The sequence below is a fragment of the Myotis daubentonii genome, chromosome 2 (genome assembly GCF_963259705.1).
Source record: "Myotis daubentonii chromosome 2, mMyoDau2.1, whole genome shotgun sequence".
In the NCBI taxonomy this organism is placed as follows: Eukaryota; Metazoa; Chordata; class Mammalia; order Chiroptera; family Vespertilionidae; genus Myotis; species Myotis daubentonii.
In genome coordinates, this window is record NC_081841.1 from 189,205,855 (window position 1) to 189,220,159 (window position 14,305).

The following is a 14,305-nucleotide window of genomic DNA, read 5'->3' on the forward strand; positions in this document are numbered from 1 at the left end:
AGACCTCAAAGTGAAGGCCTTAACAAGAGATAAGGAAGGCCACTTCATAATACTAAAGGGATCAATACAACAAGAAGATATAACCCTGGTAAACATATATGCACCCAATGTAGGAGCACCCAAATTCATAAAAAAACTCCTGGAAAATATCAAAGGAGAGATCGACAACAATACAATCATAGTAGGGGACTTTAATACACCATTGACAGCACTGGATAAGTCCTACAGACAAACAATCAGAAAAGATACAGCAATCCTAAATGACTCACTAGATCAGATGGACTTAATAGACATCTTCAGAACACTTCACCCCAAAGCCAGAGAATATACGTTCTTCTCAGGTGCTCATGGGACATATTCAAAAATAGACCACATATTGGGTCACAAGCAAAGTATCCCCAAATTCAAGAAGATTGAAATCATAAAAAGCATCTTCGCAGACCACGACGGCATAATATTAGAAATAAACTACAATAAAAACAACCCAAAATACTCAAACACCTGGAAGCTGAATAGCATGCTATTAAATATTGATTGGGTTACCAATGAGATCAAAGAAGAAATTAAAAACATCCTGGAAACTAATGACAATGAAAACACAACAATCCAAAACCTATGGGACACATTGAAAGCAGTCCTGAGAGGGAAGTTTATAGCTCTACAGGCCTATCTCAAAAAACAAGAAAAAATGGTAGTAAATCATCTAACTCTACAACTCAAAGAATTAGAAAGAGAGCAACAAGAAAACCCCAGAGTGAGCAGAAGGAAGGAGATAATAAAGATTAGAGCAGAAATAAATGACATAGAGACCAAAAAAACAATACAGAAAATCAATGAAACCAAGAGCTGGTTCTTTGAAAGGATAAACAAGATTGATAAACCTCTAGCCAGACTCACCAAGAAGCAGAGAGAGAGGACCCAAATAAATAAAATCAGAAACGATAGAGGCGAAATAACAACAGACCCCACAGAAATACAAATGATTGTTAAAAAATACTATGGACAGCTTTACTCCAACAAACTAGACAACCTGGAGGAAATGGACAAATTCCTAGAAAAATACAGCATTCCAAAACTCAATCAGGAAGAATCTAAAAATCTCAACAGGCCAATAACTATGGAAGAAATTGAAGCAGTCATCAAAAAGCTTCCATCAAACAAAAGCCCAGGACCAGACGGCTTCACAGGGGAGTTTTACCAAACATTCAAGGAAGAACTAAAACCTATCCTCCTCAGACTACTACAAAAAATTCAAGAGGAAGGAACACTTCCAAGCTCATTCTATGAAGCCAGCATCACCCTAATACCAAAACCAGGTAAAGACAACACAATGAAAGAGAATTACAGGCCAATATCCCTCATGAACATAGATGCCAAAATCCTCAACAAAATCTTAGCAAATCGGATCCAGCAGTACATCAGAAAGATCATACACCATGACCAAGTAGGATTTATCCCAGGGATGCAAGGATGGTACAATATCCGCAAATCAATAAACGTGATACATCACATAAACAAATTGAAAGAAAAAAACCACATGGTCATATCAATTGATGCAGAAAAAGCATTTGACAAAATTCAACACCCATTTTTGATAAAAACTCTCAGCAAGGTGGGAGTAGAAGGATCATACCTCAACATAATAAAAGCCATATATGACAGGCCCACAGCCAACATCATACTCAACGGACAAAAACTAACACCATTTCCCCTAAGAACAGGAACAAGACAGGGATGCCCCCTCTCACCACTCCTGTTCAACATAGTACTGGAAGTGTTAGCCATTGCAATTCGGCAAGAAGAAGAAATAAAAGGCATCCAAATTGGAAAAGAGGAAGTAAAACTGTCCTTATTTGCAGACGACATGATATTATACATACAAAACCCTAGAGATTCCATCAAAAAGCTACTAGACTTAATACATGAATTTGGCAATGTAGCAGGATACAAAATTAACCCCAAGAAATCTGAGGCATTTCTATACACCAATAGTGAACTTTCAGAAAGAGAGATTATAAAAACAATCCCGTTTACCATTGCACCAAAAAAACTAAGCTACCTAGGAATAAACTTAACTAAAGAGGTAAAAGACCTCTACTCAGAAAACTACAGGACGTTGAAAAAAGACATAGAGGAAGACATAAACAGATGGAAGAACATACCGTGTTCATGGATTGGTAGAATCAACATCATCAAAATGTCCATACTACCCAAAGCAATCTATAAATTCAACGCACTTCCCATTAAAGTACCAACAGCATACTTCAGAGATCTAGAACGAACTTTCCAAAAATTCATCTGGAATAAAAAAAGACCCCGAATAGCTGCAGCAATCCTGAAAAAGAACAAAGTAGGTGGGATCTCAATACCAGATATCAAGTTGTATTACAAAGCCACTGTTCTCAAAACTGCCTGGTACTGGCACAAGAATAGGCATATAGATCAATGGAATAGAATAGAGAGCCCAGAAATCGGCCCGAACCAATATGCTCAATTAATATTTGACAAAGGAGGCAAGAACATACAATGGAGCCAAGATAGTCTCTTCAATAAATGGTGTTGGGAAAATTGGACAGATATATGCAAGAAAATGAAACTAGACCACCAACTTACACCATACACAAAAATAAACTCAAAATGGATAAAGGACTTAAATGTACGACAGGATACCATAAAAATTCTAGAAGAATCCAAAGGCAAGAAAATCTCAGACATATGCCGAAGCAATTTCTTCACTGATACAGCTCCTAGGGCACTTGAAACTAAAGAAAAAATGAACAAATGGGACTACATCAAAATAAAAAGCTTCTGCACAGCAAAAGAAACCATCAACAAAACAATGAGAAAACCCACTGTGTGGGAAAACATATTTGCCAATGACATCTGATAAGGGCCTAATCTCCAAAATTTATAGGGAACTCATACAACTTAACAAAAGAAAGATAAACAATCCAATCAAAAAATGGGCAAAGGACCTAAATAGACACCTTTCAAAAGACGACATTCAGAAAGCCAAGAGACATATGAAAACATGCTCAAAGTCACTAATCATCCGAGAGATGCAAATCAAAACAGCAATGAGGTACCATCTCACACCTGTCAGACTGGCTATCATCAACAAATCAACAAACGACAAGTGCTGGAGAGGATGTGGAGAAAAAGGAACACTTGTGCACTGCTGGTGGGAATGCAGACTGGTGCAGCCACTATGGAAGACAGTATGGAGTTTCCTTAAAAAACTGAAAATGGAACTCCCATTTGACCCTGTGATCCCACTTCTAGGAATATATCCCAAGAAACCAGAAACACCAATCAGAAAGGATATATGCACCCCTATGTTCATAGCAGCACAATTCACCATAGCTAAGATCTGGAAACAGCCTAAGTGCCCATCAGTAGATGAATGGATTAGAAAACTGTGGTACATCTACACGATGGAATACTATGCTGCTGTAAAAAGGAAGGAACTCTTACCATTTGCAACGTCATGGATGGAACTGGAGAGCATTATGCTAAGTGAAATAAGCCAGTCAATAAAGGAAAAATACCACATGATCTCACTCATTCGTGGACAATAGAGACCATTATAAACTTTTGAACAATAATAGATACAGAGGCAGAGCTGCCTCAAACAGATTGTCGAGCTGCAGCGGGAAGGCCGGGGAGGGTTGGGGGGCAGGAGGTAGGGGGGTAAGAGATCAACTAAAGGACTTGTATGCATGCATATAAGCAGAACCAATGGACATAAGACACTGGGTGATAGGGGAGACTAGGGGACTGTCTAGGGCGGGGGGATAAAATGGATACATATGTAATACCCTTTGTAATACTTTAAGCAATAAAAAAAAATGAAAAAAAAAATAAATAAAAATAATTACATATGGAAGGAAAAAAAAAAAAAAGAAAGCAAAAAAAAAAAATAAATAAATAAAAAAATTAAAAAAAAATTAAAAAAAAAAAAATAATATTATACAGACCCCCAACAGCAGACCAGAGGATTGCAAGAATCAAGTCAAAGATTTGAAATACGAAGAAGCAAAAAACACCCAACCGGAAAAGGAAAATGAAAAAAGAATCCAAAAATACAAAGATAGTGTAAGGAGCCTCTGGGACAGCTTCAAGCGTACCAACATCTGAATTATAGGGGTGCCAGAGGAAGAGAGAGAGCAAGATATTGAAAACCTATTTGAAGAAATAATGACAGAAAACTTCCCCTACCTGGTGAAAGAAAAAGACTTACAAGTCCAGGAAGCACAGAGAACCCCAAACAAAAGGAATCCAAAGAGGACCACACCAAGACACATCATAATTAAAATGCCAAGAGCAAAAGACAAAGAGAGAATCTTAAAAGGAGCAAGAGAAAGAAAGTCAGTTACCTACAAGGGAATACCCATACGACTGTCAGCTGATTTCTCAACAGAAACTTTGCAGGCCAGAAGGGAGTGGCAAGAAATATTCAAAGCGATGAATACCAAGAACCTACAACCAAGATTACTTTATCCAGCAAAGCTATCATTCAGAATTGAAGGTCAGATAAAGAGCTTCACAGATAAGAAAAAGCTAAAGGAGTTCATCACCACCAAACCAGTATTATATGAAATGCTGAAAGAAGAGGAAGAAGAAGAAAAAGGTAAGGATACAAATTATGAACAACAAATACACATCTATCAACAAGTGAATCTAAAAATCAAGTGAATAAATAATCTGATGAACAGAATGAACTGGTGATTATAATAGAATCAGGGACATAGAAAGGGAATGGACTGACTATTCTTGCGGGGGGGAAAGGGGTGTGGAGGATGCGGGAAGAGACTGGACAAAAATTGTGCACCTATGGATGAGGACAGTGGGTGGGGAGTGAGGGCGGAGAGTGGGGTGGGAACTGGGAGGAAGGGAGTTATGGGGGGAAATAAGAGGAACAAATGTAATAATCTGAACAATAAAGATTTAATTAAAGAAAAAGAAAAACAAGAAAGGCTCCTGCATGGGAGAACATATTTTCAAATGTTATCACCGATAAGGGTTTAATCTCCAACATTTACTGGGAGCTCATACAACTTAACAAGAGGAAGATAAACAACCCAATCAAAAAATGGGCAACAGACCTAAATAGATACTTTTTGAAAGAAGACAGAAGAAAAACCAAAAGACATATGAAAACATTTCAAAGTCACTGATCATCCGAGAGATGCAAATCAAAACAACAATTGCGGTACCATCTCACACCTGTCAAAAGTAAGCAATTTTAAGGAAAATATATGTTCCAAATTTGAAACTGCTTTGAGATTTCCAGATTATCTAGTTTATTCTCTTTCTTTCAGAGGCAGTCTTTTAGAATTCCACCTTCAACATGGCAATAAGTGTATTCTGGTAAAAGCACAAGATTATCTTAAGTTAGTTCATTGCTTAAGTAGGTGACTAGCCATGGGGCTGCCAGCAGCTTCTTTTATTTAATATGTTTTTTGCACCCTCCACAGGTCCCAGCTTCCACTACTAGTATTTGTTGCCTGACATGCTTCTCCCTTTGCACACAGGTGGTCCCCAATTGCCCATGTGTGAGCAGATGGTGGGCAGTTGGATGGCACCAATGTTCTCTCTCTGTTTTCTGGAAATGATAGTTTGAAGTTGTTCGCCATTTTCCCCTTAAGCTCTTTTCACAGCTGTAGACAAACACTTCGCTTCATTCCCCTTCACCCCTGCTAGAATCTGTCATGAAAATGTAGAGAACTGACAGAATTTCAATGTTGTGAAACCACAGTGCGTGTTGCCACTTCCTCCTGCAGAGCTCCTGCCCCGTGATTTAACAGACCTGCTCTGACATGGTGTGAACCTGGCAAGGAGAGGCTATTGCTCTCTGAAAAGCTGTTGATTTTCTCCTAACAGAGCTCAAACGTGTTATACAAAGTCAAAAACAAACACCTTCTTCCTTAGAACCCAATATATTTATTACCATGCTATACATTTATATGCAAATTCAAGTCACTGTCCTGACCTAATATTTGAAAAGTGGTGCAATTGTTACTAAAAGCACCTGTCCGTGTATTTTGATGAAGGAGGATGAAGCTCAGTTTACAGTGTATACATACATTTTGAACTAAATTTCAAAAATGTAACCAAAACACAGATGGAGCTTGTTAATATCAATTAGTTTATAAACTAATAGCTTAATTTTCTATGTAATCCGAGCTAAAATATTCCCATTCTAAATGCCATATAATACAATGTATTCTAATCATCATTCTATACCTTGCGTTATACTGAAGGAATTATTAGTGCTATTTCTATGCATATTACTAAATCAATCACAACAGTACATACCTTGAGACACAAAAAAGCAGAACATAATTATGCAAAATAAAATGACTATTTTAATATTCATAAAATACTAAGGCATGTCACAAGCAATATTTCTGAATATTTTATGTTAATACAATGTCTGCTTATACCTTGCCACATCATAATTTTAAATATTTAATTTTATATTAGACTAGAGGCCCAGTGCACCAATTCATGCACGGGTCGGGTCCCTCAGCCTGGCCAGGGATTGAGGCTGATTGGGGCCGTCTCACCCAGTCCTGATCAGGGCCAATGGGGGCCAGCTGGCCGGGGAGGGACCACAGGAGGGCACCAGGGCGTGTCTGGCCCTCTTGCCCAGTCCTGAACTGCCGGACCCCAGTAGCAAGCTAACCTACTGGTCGGAGCATCTGCCCCCAGTGGTCAGTGTGCATCAGCTACTGGTCGAGTGGTCAACCAAATGGTGGATCGATGGGTCAGACACTTAGCATATTATGCTTTTATTATATAGGATAAGTGAAATATTTCTTCATGGCATATTACATAGAAGAAAGTATTCAATAAAAGTACTAAGATCTAAAAGAATTATTTTTCTGAAATGGTCAAACTAACTTTAAAGTCATAGGTTTCGATAATAATAGTAATTATCCTGCCTATAACATACATTTGATTGTCAGTATAGAAAATGTTCAAATTAAATGTTTTCTAGTATGTTTTTATTTGAGTGGACATCCAATTAAAAAGGTCATGGCTTTAATATGAGGTTTTCTGGATTTCAAAGACATTTTTTCAAAAATCGTTATAAAAATAGCATTAGTGTCCTTAATAACAATAGATTCTTTAACAAACATTCTTGTACCTGAGTCTTGGTGCAGTTTTTCTCCCATCGCTTTCTAATATTTACATCAAATTGAACACATGAACCAAAAGGAAAATGAAGCATTTCAGTCTTTTATTCAATTTCTCTATAAAAGAGAATTATGGTATGTGCTTACTGCTGGGAAATATTTAAATCTTCTCCTCTTATTGCAGCCAAGCTCACCATCTTCCCAGGGACCAGGGACAGCAACTACTCCTGACACATCCACAGTTATGTCTCAAACCTCAAAAACTCCTCTACTTTCTAAAATCACTACCTACACCTCAGGTTAGCTGTTTTACCTTCTTTTGTATATTCTGTCTCTAGACTCCTACCTTGTTCTTCCACACTTGTACAGAGAGCTTTTACCCATATAAGCTTGAGAAGAGGGAGGGATATAAGAATTTTTAAATCTTATTTGTATGTTTTCTGTAATATGAACATATTCATAGTTTGCATCTTCATAGTATTTCCTTTTCACCCACTCATCAGACATCCAGGCATGAATGCACCTCTAACAACCGTTCCTTGAATTAGGAAACAACACTTCCAAATTAAATTGTTGATATTTTACCACAGCAATTTAACTTGGGATGGTATTGACCCCAAAGGGCATTTGGAAATCTTTGTGTCCATTTGTTTTGTTTTGTTCTGTGTTTGTTTTGTTTTACTAGCAACAATGACTCTGGAACACAATTTGCATTTAGTGGCTTCACAGATGCAAAAAAAAACATTGCACCACCACACCCCTTTAAGGGACAATGAGTTAGAACACCAAGCATTTCATCCTTTGGAACATTTTACCACAGGACTGGAAAGGATTGAAGAAGGCATTTGGTTCTTTACTTTGCATCTGAATAAGGATAAACACAACCTTACAAAATCACAGTGCCCAGAAGAGAAAACTTTAAGAGGATTGGAATTTCAGAATTTCTTTTAAGAATGGAGAGCAGGAGTATCTGAGAGGATAGAAAAAAAAAATGACACCAGCTGGCTACCACATGGGCTGGGAAGTTTCTCAGGAGGATCAGTAAAAAGATTTATACCTCACTTCCAACCTGGTTATCCTGGATGGGGCCTCCTGCAGCTACATCTCTATCTCATTCAAGTTTTTAAAAATAGTCTCTCCAAGAGCTACATTGACTTCCATGTTCATTGCGGCAGTATTCACATATTCACAACACCCAAGATGAAGAACCAACCTAAGTTTCTGCCCACAGATGGGTGGGTCAAGAAGATGAGATACGTATATGTACAATGGAATGTTATTCAGACAAGAAGGAAATCCTCCCATTTGCCACAACATGGATAAACCTAAGGACATTATGCTAAAAGAAAAAAATGCTGAGTGATATCACTTTTTGTGGAATCTAAAAAATAAAAAAATGTTGAATTCAAAGAGACAGAGAGTAGAATGGTAGTTACCAGGGCCTGGAGGTGAAGCATATAGGGAGATGCTGGTCAAAGGGTACAAGCCTTCAAGTCATCCAATGAGTAACCTCTGGGCATCTAATAGAAGGCCTGGTGACTATAGTAGTTACTAATACTAGAAATTTGCTGAGAACAGATCTTAAGCATTCTTACTACAATAAATATAAAGGTAATTATGTGGAGTGCATTAACCCAATTAATATGGTTGTGATAGTCATTTCACAAAGTATATGTATATTCAATTATCACATCATACACTGTAAATATATACAACTTTATTTGTCAACTAGAGGCCCAGTGCACCAATTCGTGCACTGGTGGGATCCCTCAGCCTGGCTGCGAAGATGGGGCTGAGGAAGGGAACTTCAGAGGGCTCCAGGGCGTGGCCAACCTGTCTTACCCAGTCTGATTGGCCAGACCCCTGCAGCAAGCTAACCTACCAGTGGGAGCATTTGCCCCCTGGTGGTCAGTGTACATCATAGTGACTGGTCAAATGATGGAACCAATGGGTCAGACACTTAGCATATTAGGCTTTTATTATATAGGATTATACCTCAATAAAGCAGGAAAGCAAGATAAATCTGAACTCTGTCTGATCCTCTGATCTAATGAGGTTCATTTTATCTAATACCACTAAACAACTCTCTCCTTCTTCCCAGAGGAAAAGACAAAGAAAAGACTGCACCTATGAGACTACTCCATTGCCCAATAGAAGACTGTGTCTGATACAAATAACATGGCAGGCTGAGGACTTGAATGAACCCTCATCCTGAAAAGAAAGTGGAATTTATCAGTTCAAAAAACTAGACAAGCATGGGGAAAACTTGGTGAACCAGAAGTAAATTGAACACAGAATCTGATTTTGCCCTAAAAACATTTGCCAAAACAGGGGGGGGACGGGGGGGGGGGCGGCAATGCACAGTGTACTGGAGTCAAATTAACCCCGGGGCAGATTAGGTGAAGCATATAATAGGAGATTCTCCTCCCATAAATTGGGACCCCAAAAGGGCTACTTCCTTGGAGTAAACATAAACAGAAATTGCTATTCCTCACACCACCCTTCACTAGCCCAGGAGTGCAAGGGAAATCACCTGTCTGAAACTGTACAGAGGTGAAAAATTGCCTGTCTGAATATAAAAAGACAAGGTGTTTTCCTGTGAGTTGGCATTCCAGAGCCATACTGAGTAGAGCCTAGAATGCTATTGGGAGGGAACTTGGCTGCCACATCTCTCAGTTGCATGGCAGACACAAATGAAGACCCTCCCTAAAAAAATGCCTTCTCATTCCTGGCCCCCAAATAGTCCCACAAACAAATGTCAAGAAAAGTATGCAACCCAGACACAAAAATAACTAGGCACAAGGCAAAGAGACTCCATCCATAAGCAAAGCCTTGTGATTTAATGGGGAAAAATTAAATAAACAAGACACTTGATTTGTCAAGGTAGACTATCTAATAGCTATGGTTTTATGTATAATGAGCTAAAACATAGCTTGAAAATATGTGGACAAAGAAACTATAAAGAATTAACAAGCAGATTTTGAAAATATTCACAAAATTTCCTGTTGAAATAAAAAATATATATAGTAACTAAAATTTAAAACACAAAGGATGGGTTTAGTTGCAAGTTGGATACATTGAAGAATCAGGCTCTCCACCTACCTGCCATTTCTTGCTCTCTCTTTGTGTGCTTCATTACCCCATCAACCCTTTCACTACCATACAGGCTGACAGAGCTCCAGAGCAGAAAGGAGACGGCAGGAAGCTGACTATGGAGATGGTCAGAAGCAGGAAATGGTTTGAGAAAGAAGAGGAGGGAGAGAGAGTGAGAGGAGACATGAACACATGGAGATGACATGAATAATGGCCTAGAAAGAAAAAGAAAAAAGGAAAGAAAAATTAGGGAAGATAAGTAGGCCACCAGAAGGAAAAACTGAATTATAGAAAAAAAGCTCAAAAAATCACAACTGCTCGTGTCTTTTTCTAATATTCTCAACATGGTCATCTTTGAATAGAAAATTCTGCCCATCAAGGAAACACCACTCCAATAACACACAAAATCAACCACAATTAAAACACCATGCAGAGAATTTGCAATAGGGGGAGGGAAAGAATCTAAATTTCTAAATGTGTTAGTACTCCAGGGATGCCATCACAAAATACTGACTGGGTGACTTAAAACAACAGGAAGTTATAGTCTCACATTCTGGAGAATAAAAAATATAGAAGTAACTGCATTGAATGGAAAAGATATATGATGCCTTGATTTGGCTTGACCCAGGCTAATCCTGATGTATTTGAAATAAAAATATTGCATAGAAATTGTACAGCAACTTTTAAGTTAGCATCATCAAGTTCTGATAATCAGTAGATATGGTTATCCAAACAGCTACTTCACACATTCCTAAAGAATACTCTTCTTACATAACTTTTACTAGCATTTGTACCTCTTTGGGGCAATCCATCAAGGAGCCCTGGGTAGGTGGGCGGGACCTACCTCTTTGGGGCGATCGAACACGGGGCTCCCACACTGTGAGAGGGCACAGGCCAGGCTGGGGGACCCACCCCCAAGTGCACGAATTTCATCCACCAAGCCTCTAGTCCTATCTAATAATAGACAAACATGGTAATTAACCATACCTCCGACACGCTTCCCATTGGCTAGTCAGGGTGATATGCAAATTAACTGCCAACCAAGATGGCGGCCGGCAGCCAGGCAGCTGAAGCGAACAGGAGGCTTGCTTGCTCCAGTAAAGGAGGAAGCCAAGGTTCCCCACCTGCCACTGCTGGGCTCTGAGCTTGCATTCTAAGAAACAATGTTGCAATTATAGAAGCTAAACAAACCCCAGAAACCTGCTTTCAGCCATCAGAGCTGGAGCTGCAACAGTGTTTCAATTATAGAAGCCAAACAAACCCAGATGCCTGCTTTCAGCAGCCGAGGTCTCAGAGCTGGAGCTGAGCCTCAGAGCTAAAGTGGGCTATCAGTTCCAGTGACAGCCACAGAAGGTAAATAAATCCCAGAATAAAAAGAAAAAAGAAAAAAAAGAGAGGTTGGGCGCTTCAGTCACCTGCCAGCCTGAAAACGACCCTCAGCCCCTCACCCAGACTGGCCAGGCACCCCAGTGGGGGACCCCCACCCTGAAGGGGGTGTGATAAGCTGAAAACAGCCATCAGCCCTTCAACCAGGCTGGCCAGGCACCCAAGTGGGACCCCCACCCTGATCCAGGACACCCTTCAGGGCAAACCAGCCAGCCCCCACCCGTGCACCAGGCCTCTATCCTATATAGTAACAGGGTAATATGCAAACTGACCCTAACAGCAGAACTGGGAATCACTGGTCACTATGACACACATTGATCACCAGGGGGCAGATGCTCAATGCAGGAGCTGCCCTCTGGTGTTCAGGGCGCTCTCACATGGGAGGAGCTCTGCTCAGCCACAAGCCAGGCTGATGGCTGCCAGTACAGAGGTGGTGGTGGAAGCCTCTCCTGCCTCCTCAGCAGCGCTAAGGATGTCCGACTGCAGCTTAGGCCTGCTCCCCGCTGGCAAGTGGACATCCCCCGAGGGCTGCCGGGCTGCCAGAGGGATGTCTGATTGCCATCTTAGGCCCAATCCCTTAGGCCCATCTTAGGCCCTGGGAGTGGGCCTAAGCCAGCAGGTGGCCATCCCCTGAGGGGTCCCAGACTGCGAGAGGGCATAGGCCGGGCTGAGGGCCCCCCCCCCCCGAGTGCACAAATTTTTGTGCACCGGGCCTCTAGTCTACACTAATAAAAGAGAAACATGGTAATTGGTGTATGACCGCTACCCTTCCCATTGGCTAATCATGGAGATATGCAAATTAACTGCCAGCCAAGATGGCGGCCGGCAGCCAGGCAGCTTGAAACTAACATGAGGCTTGCTTGCTTCAGTGACGGAGGAAACCAACGTTCCCCGCCTGCCTTGCAGGCCTCTAAGCCTGCAGTTTAAACATCGTAACAAACATAGAAGCTAAAAAAAAAACCCAGAAACCAGCTTTCAGCCAGCTGGGATCTCAGAGCTGGAGTCAGAGCTGGAGTTATACGTTGTTTCGAACCGAAACAAACCAGATACCTACTTTCAGCAGCGGAGGCCTAAGAGCTTGAGCCTCAGAGCTAAAGCTGGCCCAGAATAAAAAAGAAAAAAAAGAAAAAAAGGAGTAGTTGGGAGCTTTCAGTCATCCTGAAAACAGCCCTCAGCCCTCACCCAGACTGGCCAGGCACCCCAGTGGGGATCCCCACCCTGAAGGGTGTGTCACCAGCTGCAAACAGCCATCATCCCCTCACCCAGGCTGGCCAGGCACCCCAGTGGGGACCCCCACCCTGATCCAGGACACTCTTCGGGGCAAACCAGCCAGCCCCACCCATGCAACAGGCCTCTATCCTATATAGTAAAAGGGTAATATGCCTCCCAGCACCGGGATCAGCGGAGCTGCGAGGCCTCCCAGCACCGGGATCAGTGGAGCCGAGAGGCCTCCCTGCACCAGGATCAGCGTGACGGGGGCAGCCCGCAAACCCCCTGATCGCCCGTGCGGCTCTGTGTGTGACAGGGCGCGGGGCCACAACCTCCCTATCCGCCCTGCTGTGTTTGTGACAGGGGAAGGTGCCCCAACCTCCTGATCAGCCCTGCTCTGTGCCTGATACGGGGCAGCTCCCCAACCCCCTGATCGCCCTGTGGCTCTGTTTGTGACAGGTGCTGCGCCCCAACCCCCTGATTGGCCCTGCTCTGTGTGTGACAGGGGGCGGTGCCCCAACTCCCCTATCAGCCCTACTCTGTGAGTGACAGAGGGGAGCTCCTCAACCCCCTGATGGGCCCTTCTCTGTGATGACAGGGGGGAGCTTCCCAACCCCCCTGATGGGCCCTGCTCTGTGAGTGACATGGGGCAGCGCTCCAACCCCCTGATTGGCCCTGCTCTGTGCGTGACAGGGGGTGGCGCCACAACCTCTCCATCGACCGTGCCTTGAGTGTGACAGGGGGCGGTGCCCCAACCCCCCAATCAGCCCTACCCTGAGTGTGACTGAAGGTGGCATCGCAACCTCCCAATCGGCCCTGCTCTGTGCATGACAGGGGTCGGCACCCCAACTCCCTAATCGGCCCTGCTCTGAGCCTGACCAGGGGCTGCACCTAGGGATTGGGCCTGCCCTCTGCCACCCAGGAGCAGGCCTAAGCCAGCAGTGCATTATCTCCCGAGGGGTCCCAGACTGCGAGAGGGCACAGGCCGGGCTGAGGGACCCCCCCTTCCCTCCCGAGTGCACAAATTTTTGTGCACCAGGCCTCTAGTATATAATAAAAGCCTAAGTGACTATTACAGCAGAATGACCAGAACGACTGATCACTATGATGCGCACTGACCACAGGCCAGGCCAATGGACCCCCACCCATGCACAAATTTGTGCACCAGGCCTATAGTATATATATATAAATAATTAAACCCTTCAAGGATGCAAGCCATCTGTACAAACATGCCACCCATACATATTCTTTATTTCCTGTTTATCTGGCATACAAACCATTTCTACATTATTTCAGGGATTTTTGTCAGTATGAATTCTTTCAAACTGCACCTCAATTCTATCCTGTTGTGGTTACAAAAACATAAAAACTGTACAAATCATTCTTTTCTAACATTTTCATATCATTCTTATGTCTAAAAGTATCTTGCTGGGTTAGTGAGGGACGACCAAATGAACAGCAGGCTGTGTGGGGTG